Here is a 15,532-nt window from a genome sequence, read left to right on the forward strand (position 1 = left end):
ACTTTGGCTAGCAGCCAAGCTCCTAACCACTGTGCCACCAGGTATCAAAGTGACTCTTTATACTACGACTTCAATTATGGGGAGATGATGATGTCCTGAAGTTTTGATGTGTGGAGTGAACAATGACATCACATGGGTCATTCAAAATTTGAAGTGACTATGTGGCACAGTGGTTAAGCATTTGGCTCCTAATCAAAAGGTCGGCAGTTCAGGTGCTCCTTGGAAACCCTATGGGGCAGTTCTACTCTATCCTATAGGGTCTCTACCAGTCCGAATCAACTCAATGGCAATGGGTTTGGTTTGATTTTGGCCTACTGTATCATCCAAGCTGAGGTTGCTAACAGTCAAATGGAAGAAAGAGAAATCAAATGATAACTCATCAGTATCTGTGTAGTTAAAACTTCGTTGATGAAAGCGTAAAAGGAAGAATGCATAAGTGAGAAAGAAGAGCATGTGGTCAACGATAGAATTCTGGAAAAGCCATACATTAAAAGACAAATTAAGGAAAATGAGATCACAAAGGGAACTCAAATGAGTCAAAAAATGAAGTAGAAAGAATAGTATGTGTGGCAAAATAAAAAAAGGAATGATGCCAAGTGTCCTCACTTTTACCAGCATTATATCCTTTGTCTTCATGTAAAAAAAATTTTTCTGGCATAGCTCCACTAATGATAATACCTTGGGGGCGGGAAGGGGGAGAGCCAGTGGCAAACAAATGAAGAAGTTGCATTATTTGCTTAAAAAATGTTGTAACTACAGCCAAGGTGAGGCCTAGACTGGGAGTCATTCCTAGTGGCCACGGATTCAGGATTACATGAAATAATATGCTGTTATTAGATAATGGACACTGCACTGCTTTCAAGTCAGAAAATAGTATTTCTATCTCCAACTCAACCCCTGATGTGTGCGATTGGGCAAATTTCCTCGTATCTCTTTGATCGCTTATTTTATGTTTGGATATAAACCCACCCACTGCCGATTCTTTAACATCTTGTGCCTCTCAGTTCTATAATTTGATGAGAATTAATTTCCTGTCTTTGATATTCATGTGAGGCTTCCTTAACGAAGACTGTAGTCGCCTAGTACATAATCTTCTTTGAGACTCCTGAACATTTCAAAGTTAAGGGGGCTCTGAAATCTACCGAATTGCCCATGTTGGAAAGAAACAAAACAAAAACAAAAACCCATTGCGGTGGAGCAGATTCTGACTCATAGCGACCCTATAGGACAGGGTAGAACTCTTCCATCGAGTTTCCAAGCAGCGCCTGGTGGATTCGAACCGCCGACCTTTTGGATAGGCGGGGGAGCCCTTAACCACTACTCCACCAGGCTTTTCTAAAAACCCTGCGGGGAGGACGCCTGACGAGGGGCACGGAGCCTCGAGGAGGAACGGGGCAAGCTCACTTTAAAGTCGCGGCCACCCTGGGTGCCTGCAGCAGGGGGCACGCGGGTTAGAGGTACCATGACGCCCGCGCCCCGCCGCCCTTGGGCACTGGAGGCAGGAGGAGGCATCGTGGTCCGACACCTGGCAGTGCGGAAGCCAACACACGGGCCCCAGGAGGGCGGCTCAAGGGAGAGCCGAGGAGTAAGTGGGCCGTCCATAGCCCAGAGCCCGAAACTCGGCCAGGGTTCCAACCTATTCCATAAGACTCACCCAAGAAGAAAAGCGTGTCAGGATGTTGGAAAACGGGATCTTAAATTCCTAGTTCACTCACCTGAGAAAATCAGAAAGGAGAGAACTTCGTGAAAAGAAGGGCAGAAATATACAGAAAACTGGAAAAGAAGGGAAATGTAATTGCTATTGGAAAGATGAGTAGCAATTGTTTCCTACAACCTAATCGGGGCAAAGATCATCCATACACTCATGTGTTTCTTTATCCCGTCCTCCCCACTCCCCAAAAGAGCCCAGTCAGTTTGGACGATTCCCCCTCGTTTGTAAGTAGTCCACCTCCGAAGAGTTTAGGGAACAGCCACAACCAACACTGTATTACCATAATGCTGTTTGGAAGATAAATCACATTAATTGAAAGGGAGCAGCCTGCAAGAGTCAAAAACAAAAAGGATGCTTATAAGAAATGTGTGTGATTTTACTAGCCTTGCCCCTGGAAGATCAACACAATTTCTACATAGCTGTAGGGAAGTTTCCCGTATCAAGTGAAGCAGGACCTCAGCAAAAACGCCACTAATCTGATGTCACTTCTCAATAAATTTGTGGTAACATTCTTCAAACACCAGATAAGAACAGAGTGTGGAGGCTATTTTTTCCTACAGCATCCTATCCTTAAATCAGAAAACAAAACAAAACAAAACCTATTGCCCTTGATTCCAACTCATAATGACCCTGTAGGACAGAGTAGAACTGCCCCATAGGGTTTCCAAGGCTGTATATCTTTATGGGAGCAGACTGCCACATCTTTCTCTGGAGGAGTGGCTGCTGGGCTCTAACATTTGACCTTTCAGTTAGCTGACCAGCACTTAACCACTGCACCACTTATCTGTAGTTCTGCAGATATTAAAAATGGTATCCTTTCCAAAGAAAAAGGTGACTTGACTATATAACAAACCAATTTGATACATTTTTCTTTTATAGTATCACTTATTTGCTGGATTACTTCTGTTCTTATAAGCAAGTCTTCTACTGATGATCTTATCTTTTACTGCCTTATATGTTCATCCAGATAAAAACAAAAAACAAAAAAAACCTGGTTGTTGTTAGGTGCCGTCAGGTCGGTTTTGACTCATAGCGACAACTGAATGAAACATAACCCAGTCCTGTGCCACCCTCCTGATTTTTGTTATGCTTGAGCCCATTGTTTCAGCCACTGTGTCAATCCATCTCATTGAGGGTCTTCCTCTTTTTCACTGACCCTTTATTTTACCAAGAATGATGTCCTTCTACGGGGACTAGTCCCTCCTGAAAACATATCCGAAGTATGTGAGATGAAGTCTCACTATCCTTGCTTCTAAGGAGCATTCTGGCTGTACTTCTTCCAAGAAAGATTTGTTCATTCCTTTCACAGTCCATGGTATATTCAATATTCTTCACCAACACCCTAATTCAAAGTGTCGATTCTTCTTTGGTCTTCCTTATTCACTGCCCAGCTTTTGAGTGCAAATGAGTCAATTGAAAACACCAGGGCTGGGGTCAGGCACACCTTAGCCTTTAAAGTGATGTCTTTGGTTTTTAACACTTTAAAGAGGTCTTTTGTAGCAGATTTGCCAAGTGCAATGTGTAGTTTTTTTCTTGACTGCTGCTTTCATGGGTGTTGATTGTACATCCAAGTAAAATGAAATCCTTGATAACTTTAATCTTTTTCTCCATTTATTGGCCCAGTTGTGAGGATTTTTGTTTTTATGTTGAGGTGTAATCCATACTGAAAACTGTGGTCTTTGAGCCTCATTAGTATGTGCTTCAAGTCCTTTTCACTTTCAGCAAGCAAGGTTGTGTCATCTTTTTAATGCAGGTTGTTAAGGAGTGTTCCTCCAATCCTAATTTCCCATTCTTCTTCATAGAGACCAGCTTCTTGGATTATTTGCCCAGCATACAAATTGAAAAAGTATGGTGAAAGGATACAACCCTGACGCACATCCTTCCTGACTTTAAATCTCGTGGCATCCCCATATTCTGTTCCAACAACTGCCTCTTGATCTACGTACAGATTCCTCATGAGCACAATTAAGTGATCTGGAATTACCATTCTTCGCAATGTTATCCATAATTTGTTATGATCCACACATAACAAACTAGTGTCTCTTATAAAAATAGATTGCTGTTTATTCTTCTTTAGTCAAATATGAAAAAAAAAACCTGGTAAATTGAATGAGTTTATATTAATTCCAATTGTTGACATATGTGTATGGTCTCATTTTACTATCTTAATTTTGAAAGTTAATCTTTACATCATTTTTTTAAAGTGATGGTGATATCATCCCCCAAGCAAGACAAGCAAGCTTTCAATTGTGTTTCCCCTTTCTACAACTTTGTTGTGTTAATATTGTCAAAAATGTAAATTTTGAGTATATACATACACTTGTATATACACGCATATGTGTATATACAAATGTATGTATATGTATATGTATATATATGTATATAAAAAACCCAAACCAAGCCAAACCCACTGCCGTTGAGTCGATTCTGACTCATAGCGACCCTATAGAACAGAGCTGAACTGCCCCATAGAGTTCCCAAGGAGGACCTGGCGGATTCGAACTGCTGACCTCTTGGTTAGCAGCCGTAGCACTTAACCACTATGCCAGCAGGGTTTCCACCATATATATATATATATAAAAAATATATACACATACATATATTCTTTTTCTTTGCTTTGATCTTAGCTTTTTTTTTTTTGACGACAATGAAATTTGTGAAGGCATTGGTCATCCCTGTTTCTCATATTTTTGTAGAATCCTATGGATTTTGTGTTATTTCAGAACTGATATTTGAGAACCTTAAAATTGTTATTGAAATATATCTTTGCCTGGCAAAACTTTTTTATCTAGTATGCTTGATAAACAGAAGCCCTGGTAGCGCACAGTGGTTAAGTGCTTAGCTGCTAACTGAAAGGCTGGCGAATTTAACCCACCAGCCACTCTGCCGGAAAAAGATGTTGCCGTCTATGTTCATAGATTGCAGCCTTTGGAAACCCTATGGGGCTGTCCTACTCTGTCCTCGAGGGTTGCTATGAGTGGGAATCAACTCAACTGTAGCAGGGTTTTTTTTTTTGGGGGGGGCGTAATTGATAAAAGCTTTATTATGCCCTCATATTTAAATGATAATTTGTGTACAGAATTTCATGCTTAAATTTATTTTCTTTTAGTAATTTAAACATTATCCGAGTTTTCTCTTGTATCCAGCATTACTTTAACAAGGTCAAGGTCTTAGGCTAGTCTAATTGTTTTTCCTTTGAGGCAATCTTCTCTTTTTCTCTGAGAGTTTGTATACATTCTTGTTGTCTTCAATATCGTTAAATTTCACCACAAGATGTTTAGATATGGAGTTTAGATGTAAGTTTTTCCTTTTTTCTTCCATTTTGTACCTTATAGGCCATTTCATCTGAAGTCTTTCATCTTTCACTCTGGGATTTTTTTTGCCCATACTTCTACACCTATCTGCCCGTATTTCCTCTCACCTATCTACTCTTTTTTGGTCCTAGTACTACTTTTTAGATGTTGGCACTCTTCACACTATCTTCCACATCTTTTAACCTTTTTCTTGTGTAAGTTAAAAAACATCTATGTTCTTTCCTGATTGCCTAAGGAAAATTTTCATTCAGGTTTTTCAAAGCGCTAATTCCTTCCGTACCTGCATCTGTTTCACATTCTTTCCACATATTGTTTTCCTTATTTTAAATATTGTATATTTCCAACCTAAAATTTCTACCTGCTAATTTGGATGTGTTTGTTCTTTGTTTAGTGTTTCTAATAGTTTTTTTTTAGCCCTTTCTTTGCTATGGTCTAGGATCTGATATAATTTCACGTCCAGATGGCTGTTTAAATCCCTCAGTCCTGATAATTTTTAGAGCTGAATGTGTCATTTGGGATTAAAACGTGAATGATAATTGTGAATGGTTTGGGAAAAGGAGAAGTAGAGGCATACATGTCTGGCATCCTAGATGATTTAAGTCTGGGGTTCAGAGAGATGGGATAGAAAACAAAAAATACCCAGGAGATATGGTTAAAAACAATTTGACCAAATTCAAATTGGTCCTAAATATACCTTGATTGAATTGATGACTTATTTGGACAAATAATATCCGACAATATCAGGCTTCATACTTACCTTTCAGAATTGATTTCCCCTTCCATCTAAAAATTTTATTTCAAAATGAGTTTCCAACTTGTAGTTATCTGAATGTATCTAAAAATAGTATATTATTAGGAAAAGCCTAAATGAATAAAACTCTTAAAGAGTACATAAATATGACTGAATTATGGATTTTTTGGATGTGTGGATATGCCCCAGCATCCAGCTACCCTAGATGGCTCTGGCACCAACAAAACCAGCTCTCAGGCTAGGTAGGTACAGAAGACCTTCTCGCCAGCTTGGAGCAAGCTCCGCCTCTGGAGAAATCGCTCCTTTTCATCCAGGCAGCAGGGCAGCAGTGGGAAGGCATTATCTGTGGTCCCAGCCTGGGGACAATGAAGGGGTTCTCTAGGACGGCAGTGCTTCAGACTCAGGCTCTCAGGAACGTGGGGTTCGGTGCGGGCTCCTCACTCTCAAGGACTTGATCTCAGGAGGGTCCAAGGAAAGGCCTTCGCGTACCTCAGCCAGGAAGGTTTCCCGGGGTTTACAGTCCTGTCCGGAGCGACTGGCGGTGCCAAGGGGTCCTGGAGGCTCTTGAAGGAGATGGTGGTGCTGGAAGGTGGTGGTCCGGGTGTTCGCAAAGGTACGTGACCTGCCGGCGGCGTCTGTGCCTGGACTCAGATGCGGGAAACCTGCGGGGACCGTGGGTCAGACGGTGACCCTGGGTCAGATGGGGACCCGACGGAGTTTCGTGGCCGAGATCCAGGCGCTCCCTGCTCAGGCCCGTGGCTACCCTGGAGCCTAAACCTTAACAGTCCCCCGTGCCCACCTCCAGAGCTCGCCTCTAAGACCCTGAGGCCCAGGCGGGCTGCTTCACCCAGCGCCTCCCGCGGGGAAGGCGCGGAGGGATACCAGGCCCACACGGTGGGTGTTGCTTGATGAGTGCTGACGGAAAAGGGGCGGTGGCGTGGCCCCCAAACTGCTCCACTTCAGCCTGAGACTCTGAGTCTGCACCCTTCAGCTCCAGTGCTAGCATTCCCAGGGACCCAAGCCTGGGCTGCCCTCAGCGCTTAGATGAAAGAGCAGCTGGGCCAGGAAAGGTGGGAATGAGAATCCCTTTGGGTGGAAATTGTGGCACTCGGGTTTCTCCTGGTGTTTCTCAGTGCTGGGGATAGACACTGGCTTTAGAAGTTGTTAATCTATGGGTCTGCTTTACAATAATATATTTCCATATTGCCAAATTCATTACATACCAGTGTTCACAGTATACTGCAGGTGACAAATATTTTATATTTAATGAACCAATACACCATTTTATAAACTATTGTCTCATGGGCAGCAGGGCAAAGGAGGCTGGAGATTCAAAGATAGTAGAGAATATTATATCTGGCCTGGAGGGGCTTACAGTTTATTGAAGGCCAAAGAGACCAAAACATTTCAGTTTAGTGAGTTAGCACTGACTTGGAGGCAGCTATGAGAGGCCCTAGAATGAAAAGAGGGATTCCTATCTGTAGGAAATGAAGCTTTCTCATTGAGAGAAGTGGGAGGAGAGAGGGTGTCAGGTAGTCACTTTTTTATGGGATGAGAAAGAGTCAAAACTGCAATTGGGTTGGGATTTTTGTACCTAATTAAAATGGACCTTGGCTGTTGAATATTCTGTATTTTTCAAAGCAAAGAGTAAGTTTTACTGTTTATTCTAGTAATTATGTGGTTTAAGAAAACGGTGACAATGTCAGTAGTAAGAAAGCTCTGTGCTCTTGCATTAACCCATTAAAAAAATGGATCAAACAGCCAGGTATTCTTTTACGTTCAGCTGGCTTAGAAATCCAATGATAGACACAGCATAAAGATTGCACAGTATTCCAGGAGAGTTGTTTTTATTTAAAGAAAATCAAATCAAATTCCTGCACTTAACATTATCACACTTTTAAGAATAATACAACCAGTAGTCTAATAATAAATGTAAATGAGGTTAAAGATAAGCAAGTCGGCACCAGGAAAGGGTCTCAGGTATTAGCATTCTCAGACATGGGCAAGTTTCTAAACTGTCCCTGATCCTTGGGGTCCACAGCAAAGGAAAGGCCTGAGAGGGGAAGAGAAGGAACATGAAAGCAAACTACAAATGAGGGTACCATTATTCACATTAACAAAGCTCACTACACCACGTTCATAATCCAGAAACACCCCTACGTGTCCTAGAGGTCTTTCTACATACTGAGGTAACAGTGGGGATGAGGTAAAGAGACTGTACTGATTGTTCTCTTTGACACAAAAAAGTAGAAAAATTCCCTCGGAGCTAAGCAGCATGTCATTCCTCATTGTCCAAGAATCATTACAAAGTCCAATAACCCAGTTCCAACAGTGCCCCACATCCACCTCCCAGTAATATTTGCCAGATATAAAGGTCTGGGCTCCCCAGGCAAGAAAACTCTTAGATCTTGTTGAACTGTGGTCCACATCGAGATGATCACCACTAAAGAGCACACGTCTCAGATCTTCAAACACGGGAACATGGCAAGTGACTATTTCATGGTCCAACGAAATATACACTGCAGAAAGAAAAACAAAAAAAACAGTTACCAAGTCCTGAAGGAAAGGGGCTTTACACAGTGTCTTACTTTTGGTAGCATATTTCATTTGGATGATTATGATTGATTACTGTGTAGATACCCCAGTAACACAGTGCTGTGGAATCGATTCCGACTCATAGCGACCCTATAGGACAGAATAGAACTCCCCCACAGAGTTTCCAAGGAGCGCCTGGCAGTTTTGAACTGCTGAACCTTTGATTAGCAGCTGTAGCACTTAACCACTACACCACCAGGGTTTCCAGCTTATTAGAAAGTATCATATTTGGCTTTTCCTCAGATTTTATTTAGCTTTTTCTAAAATGGAAATTTTGATTCTAAAAGTTTCCTGAAATGAAACCATAGATGCAGTAATGGAGAAAAAGGACCCGGAGGTGCTATTGCACCAAAGGGCTGTCTGTTACCTTGGAAACGAGTGAGCCTGTTTATCAATCCAGTGATGGGCCACGAACTGATCTCTGGGTTCACTGGCTGGGGCACGTGCAGCTGCACCAACTCACTCCTGCAAAGAAGAAGACTCAGTTACTGTTACTGGGCCCAGAGTTTTCATCCCAGTGATTATGTCAGTGTTCCACTACAGATGCTTCCTCAGGATCCTCACAATTATGTTCCCTGAATGGGGGAGGTGCTGCAAATGGCAATTTATTTTCTGAAAATAAGATCTAATCCCACTAAAATTGAACCTGCCATTCAGTCCTGGTATACAATTACATCTCAGTCATGACTGTGTCTGGTTACTTCCTCTCAACTACAGGGGTTGGGTGTGAAAAATGACCTGATGACCAGGAGGACATATTGCACAAGACCGCTGTGGTTTTTAATCCACACTAGTCACCGCTGACATGTGTTCATACTTGTGAAAATCATAAGCAGCAATGGAATTGTCAGCATACAACTTCTATGTAGACACCTGCAATTAACACCACCACCCCGCTTCTTCTTAGGCTAGACAACCAAGCCTTCTCTACCTTTTGAGAAAGATAAGTAGACTCTGAGATTATATTATTATAATAAATAAATTATGCTCCCACTCAGTATAATCACTGTCACAATTCTTACAACTAAAATATAGGTGCAAGCTTACCTTTTCATCAGGCCTGTGAAATGCTGCAAAAGAATAAAGAAAGTTTTAGTATTTATTTAACAAGATTCATAGTGTTCTCACATAAAACCGTAATCCAACGGATAGGGTAACCCAAACATGATGGCAGTGTTTATCAAAGACATGGAAACAGAATAAGAAAATATATTGTATAGATTCCCAAATTTGTTAATACTGTCAAATCAAGATACAAATGTAAATGTATTAAAATAAGGCTCTTCGTTGTAGTTTTTCAGTCATTGAATGCATATTAGGAGAATTTTTAGAAGAGTACTTTCTCTGGGGTGGTAATGCCTACTTTTTTTACAAAGCTTCACTGCTTCTGAATGAGGCAAGATTGACCCTTGATCTGCAGTATTACCTGGATAGACAGTATCCTTATCGTGTCATCAGAGAGCAGATTCCAAGCCAATGATGGAAGACAAAGAGAATGTGGACATCATTCCCAAGCAACACCTTGACTCCCCTTCCTTTGTCCTTACCTGGAGCAGTTCCATGTCTGGTTTATGGCACATTTCCTTCAGCTCCTCATACATTCCCCGTAGGAGTTTCCCCTTCAGGGCCATAGTGTTTTCACTTTCCTGGAGTTGTTGAAAAATCTCTTTGCTTTCCTTTTCTAGCCTCTCTAAATATTTTTGCTCCTCTTCATAGAGCAATAGATGCACCTTTCGATATTCAGCATGGATCATCTTCCTGCATAGATTCACATAACCCTGAATTGGTAGTGCATACATGGAATATTTACTAGGTTGTCTTCGTCCATGTCTTCTAAGCTACAGTTTTGTCTTCTGTCAATTTGCTATGTTTATTAAACCAAAAATTTGGGGGTTTCTTTTGCTTTTTTTCTTTTCTTCCACTTCATTATTTCTTTAATTTCAACAATAGTAATATCTCCAACCACTTCCCTCAAATGTCCACATTTTCTTTTAAAAAAGGAATTTTTGGTTTTATGCTTAATTGTCTTATATAATATACTGCTGTTACCATGTGCCATTGAGTCTATTCTGACTCATTGAGACCCTACAAGGCAGAGTAGAACTGCCCATAGTACTTTCAAGGCTGTGATCTTTACAGAAGCAAATTGCCACATCTTTTTCCAGTGGAGCAGCTGGTGAGTGCAAATCTTCATCCTGTTGGTTAGCAGGTCAGAGTTTAACCATTGTGCCACCAGGGCTCCTATACATGTAACACACTAAAACCTACTTACTACTAAGAGTTTCTAGTCTCCTTTATCCTCACATACTCTGTAGAGTAACTCTTCACTTTCAAGAATAGCCAATATTATATCATAGGATAAGATGTGACCTTTCTAAAAATTTTACCACCAGGTCCACAAATTGCATACTAACCAGAACCTTGTCCATCTCTATGTGTTCAATTTGTTCTTTTTATCCAAGGTCACACATGCCACTTAGCCAACTTCCATAGGGTCCTTAGAGGCATTGTTCAACAAACAACCCCGTTTCAGTATTAATTCCCTCCGTCTTATGTTCAGTTTGTTTCCTTACTTTCCTCTCAACTTTTCAAATATGCTTTATTTACGCCGATTGTCTTCAAACAAATCAAAACATCTAATATTGACCACATGTGTATATTTACTGTGCTCATTTGTGAAACTCTCGATCTTTCATCAGTTCAATGAAATCTCTCTTCCATTCCCAACAGTTTACTGAAACCAGACTTTTCATCTCATCAAGATCCTCCTTTGTTGAATCCAAACATTTATTTCCATATTACTAAGGCTTTCCTTACAGTTTACCAACCCTTCCTTGTATAAAACCCATGTAACTAGTCTTCGAACAAATCCTTTGGTGGTTTTCCTCTATCAGTCCACTTTTGTCAGTTCCCCTTTCCTAGCCGGACACATCAGCACAGGGAGTCCTCAAGTTATTTTTTTTCTTCCACCTGAAAATTTTTTTCTCTCTAAAAATTCTCATCGTGTGCTATCATCTACTCCAAAACCCAGAATATGCTGATGATGGTGAAATATCCCGGTCCAGACTCAATCATTCTCATCCAATTGCTTACTACATATTTCAACTTGGATAGCTCACAAAATCTTAAAAGCTAACACGTCTCAACCTAAATTTATTATCCCACCAAATCCAACCCAGCTTCACCTCCTCCGTTACTAACCTCAGGTTGCCTCAGTTTCAAAGCCAAATACGTCTCTCATTCTTGATTTTACCCTTTTAACATTGTACCTCAAACAAATCACTATTTTCTGGTATTCCCTATCAAGAATCTCTCTTGAATCCTTTCACTTCCCATTGTTGGTGATCAATTTATTTCTGATCTTTTCTATAAGGATTCTTGCAACTACTTCTACTTGCTTTCTTGGCTTACATTTTGAAATTTTCCAACCCTGTCTCTCTAAACTGCAGACTGAATGAACTTTACAAAAAATAATCATGATCATATTTGTTTATTTAAAATCCTTCAGAGGCTTTGATTTGTACTCAGAATAGACTTGAACTTATTAGTATATGCTAGGTGAACATGCAGTATATGGCATGAACTTATCTTTGTCTCTTAATCTGTGACTCTATTGATCCTCTCTCTTTATACACTCCTGTCATATTAAACTTAAGGCTCCCCAATAAGCAAGCAGTCTGTCTCCTTTTTTTCTGTCTCCTTGAGTCTGGTTCATTCCACGTGCAATTCCATTCACCCGGCATGCTTATGTTACTATATTTCTCATAAAAAAGTCACACTCAAATTTCACATCAGAACTCAGGGCCTTTACAATAGAGAAGGAAAGGCAAGTTTGGGGCAGGAAAATACATTTAGTTTGAGACATGTTCAATTTCATTCTCTGTTCCAGATAGGTACCTGCCTCTGTTTCTAACCTCTTAGAAGCCAACAGATATTATGATTTTAGCTCAATTTCTGACTGTATAAATACAATGTGTCCTAAGATGTTTCTGAGGGAAAGAGTCCCTTACTTACCTCCCAAGTTCTGATTTTCCTGGTTTCTCTGCTAAGATTTCTCTGATTTTCTTGTGTCTTTTCCCATACAGCCCTCATTTGTTTGAGCTTTTGCTGCAAAAAAAAAAAAACCATGAAGGTGGGCATTAAAGAAGCTAATATTGAAGATGTTGGATCCACTGATGGAGAGGGGCAGAAATGTGAAGTAAATGAGCACTGAAGAGCTCAGAGGAGCTGCTGCATTTTCACTGCTTAATTGTCAAATCTTGGAAACTTTTTTCTAACAGTAGAATAAAGATCTTATCATGTTAAGGGTCTTCTACCACTGAGATATCTGGCCCTCAAATTTTATGTCCCCTGACCAATTTTCCTAACTGAATCTTCTTTCAGATTTAGTTGTCTGATGCTAGTTCTTGCTTCCTTCTCTTGTAGTTTTAAGCTATAAACCAGTGTTTCTAAATGGATTTCATTAGATTAGGCTGTTGGCAATCATGGTTATAGTTACTAATAACGATAAATGGAATTTACGGATTTGTTCACCTCAGTCTTACAATGGATTATCGTAATTCCAACCACCACCAACATCATCATCATTATTAACACTAGTTGTAAGATGTTAAATGGTAAGAATATAAGGTATATAAGATTGGTGACAATTTTTCTTTCCTGATTTATCCCTAGTGACTAGCATATAAACCCAAACCAAACCCATTGCCACCGAGTCGATTCCAACTCATAGTGACCCTATAAGACAGAGTGGAACTGCCCCATAGTGTTTCTAAGGAGTGCTTGGTGAATTCCAACTGCCCACCTTTTGGTTAGCAGCCATAGCTCTTAACCACCATGTCACCAGGGTTGGTGACTAGCATATAAAACTCAGTAAATATGTATGTTACATGAATGAATAATAATTATGTTCACTTTCTTCTTCCTAGTCTCTCAGGTATGGGATGCCCCAGGTTCAACCTCCTTTGACATCCATTGCTTACCCGGTATTCCTCAGCAGTCCAATCAATGGAACAGTGTCTCTGAGCCTTGTGCTCCTTAGACTTGCAGCAGAGCAAGCAGAGTATGTCTTTGACAACTTCACAGAAGAAGTTCTTTGTTTTCATGTGTATCCCACACGTCTGTTGTGCAGAACTTGGTAAGTAGGAGAGTCTTGCTCTTCTGGCGAGGAACACTTGTGTCTTCAAAACTATGTTGGTTTTAAAGTTCATTTCATATGATGATTCCATGCACACGGGGCAGCAAGGAGGATTTGGGGCTTCCTCCCAGCGGATACAGAGACAGGGCCTGGAAAAGCTGTGCCCACAGCCTGTGGTGACTGGATCTATGAAATACCTCATGCAGATGGAGCAGAAGAATTCATTCTGGAGGAAGTTGGAATACTTGTTTCTGAGGAGAGAAAAGAAAAAAAAAAGACAGAAAATTATTTTCTAATGTTTTTTTAAAGAAGTGCTTTGTCAAAATTCTCAACAATACTCCTGAGCGTGAGATTAGTATTAATATGTTATATAAGGCAGAAAACAGATGCTGGGGAACAGAGATTCTTCATGATCTTCAGCTAAAGCTAATTTTTCAACCATGGTCTTTACCACCATGGTTCCAGATCCCTAGTAAAATTCCATTTTTGTTTATTTATGTCGTCTACTCTAAATGGACATGGGAATCGGTAATTCACTTCCAATTCCCACCAACAGAGAGTGGGTCCTATTTTATGTAACATAATCGTAACGGTCCTTCTGTCAGTGATTGGGTATAAGGGTCATTTGAGTCTGTTTTCCGCAGTACGATATGGAAGGATGACTATTAGGAGAATTCTACAAGAGGTTTCCTTGCTTCTAAAAAGAAACTCTGTCCAGAGACAACTGCCTCTGGACGGTGTTTGTATATGATGCCTGGAACTGACATTTTGTGACACAATGTTCACAAGCCTAGAGTCAAAAGCAAACACCCTGATGATAACAGAGAATTGAAAGAACCTGGGTCTTTGACAATGTCCTGGAGGCACTAAATAAACCATCTTAGGAGATGACAGTAAATGTAAGATGACTTATGGAAATAGAAAATTATTTTACCACCACCATAATAATCATTTATTGGGGCAAGAATCATCGGTTGCTGTGAAAATCATTGGGTGAAAAAGTATTACCTCCAACAACTCCTTGTTAATAAGTACCTCACTTTTAAGCACCATCAAGTAATATATTGAATTCATTTCTTTAAATAAAGAAATATGTGCTTTCTGTTAAAATAATTTATGATTAAAAGTTTTGCTTTAATTGCTGGGCTATCGTCATCTGAGAAATTGAATGGGAAGAGCAGCATATTTCCAGGACTGAACACTTATTGTTTGGTCCTTGAAGTAAACAATTGCTTTACTGAATAATCATAAACCCAGATTTAATATACCACTTTAAAAAATGGGTAGCAATGTGGTAACCATAACTGTAAGTATATTTACAAATTAACATTTGTGAGATAATTTATGAACTTATGCATTGAGAACCATAAAATCTTAAGTGATATCAGATATAAAGCCATTTACATAAAGCTACGATGCCTGAAATGTGAAAGAAGGTTTGAGGGACATGGGAAAAGTTTAAACTAGCTCTCTGTGGAATAGATAAGGCACTGGCCAAGAAGTCATTATTAATGTGGTATTATCTATATTGACAACATTAATGATGATAACTTTAAATGGATAGTAGAAGCCGATATTTATTGTTTAGAGAGGCATTTCTCTGATCCCTTTAATCTGGGTTACCTATTCTAATCCTCCCAATGATACTATTCATTCATTTTCTATCCTTACCAACACTTTATAATGAGAAATCTTGACACAGTGTGAATGAATTACTTGTCTAACATCATACATCAAATTAAATTACTGATTCAGTATTCAAATGTAGGTCTTATTGAAAGCAAAAAAAAAAATTTCTAATTTTAGTGTCCAATATTAACATTAAATCAATCAACATTTACTGATATCTACATTTTATAGACAGTAATCTCTTGTGCAGATACAATGGTAAATAAGACAATATTCTGGTACTCAGTGGCTCACAGTTTTGTGGGTGATAAAAAATAAGTAAAAAAAGTAAAAAGAATTGTTGGGTGAATTCAGAGAGCCCTCACATATCCATCACTTGTTTACATTCAACATTG

The sequence above is a fragment of the Elephas maximus genome, chromosome 7, assembly GCF_024166365.1.
Source record: "Elephas maximus indicus isolate mEleMax1 chromosome 7, mEleMax1 primary haplotype, whole genome shotgun sequence".
NCBI classification, from domain to species: domain Eukaryota; kingdom Metazoa; phylum Chordata; class Mammalia; order Proboscidea; family Elephantidae; genus Elephas; species Elephas maximus.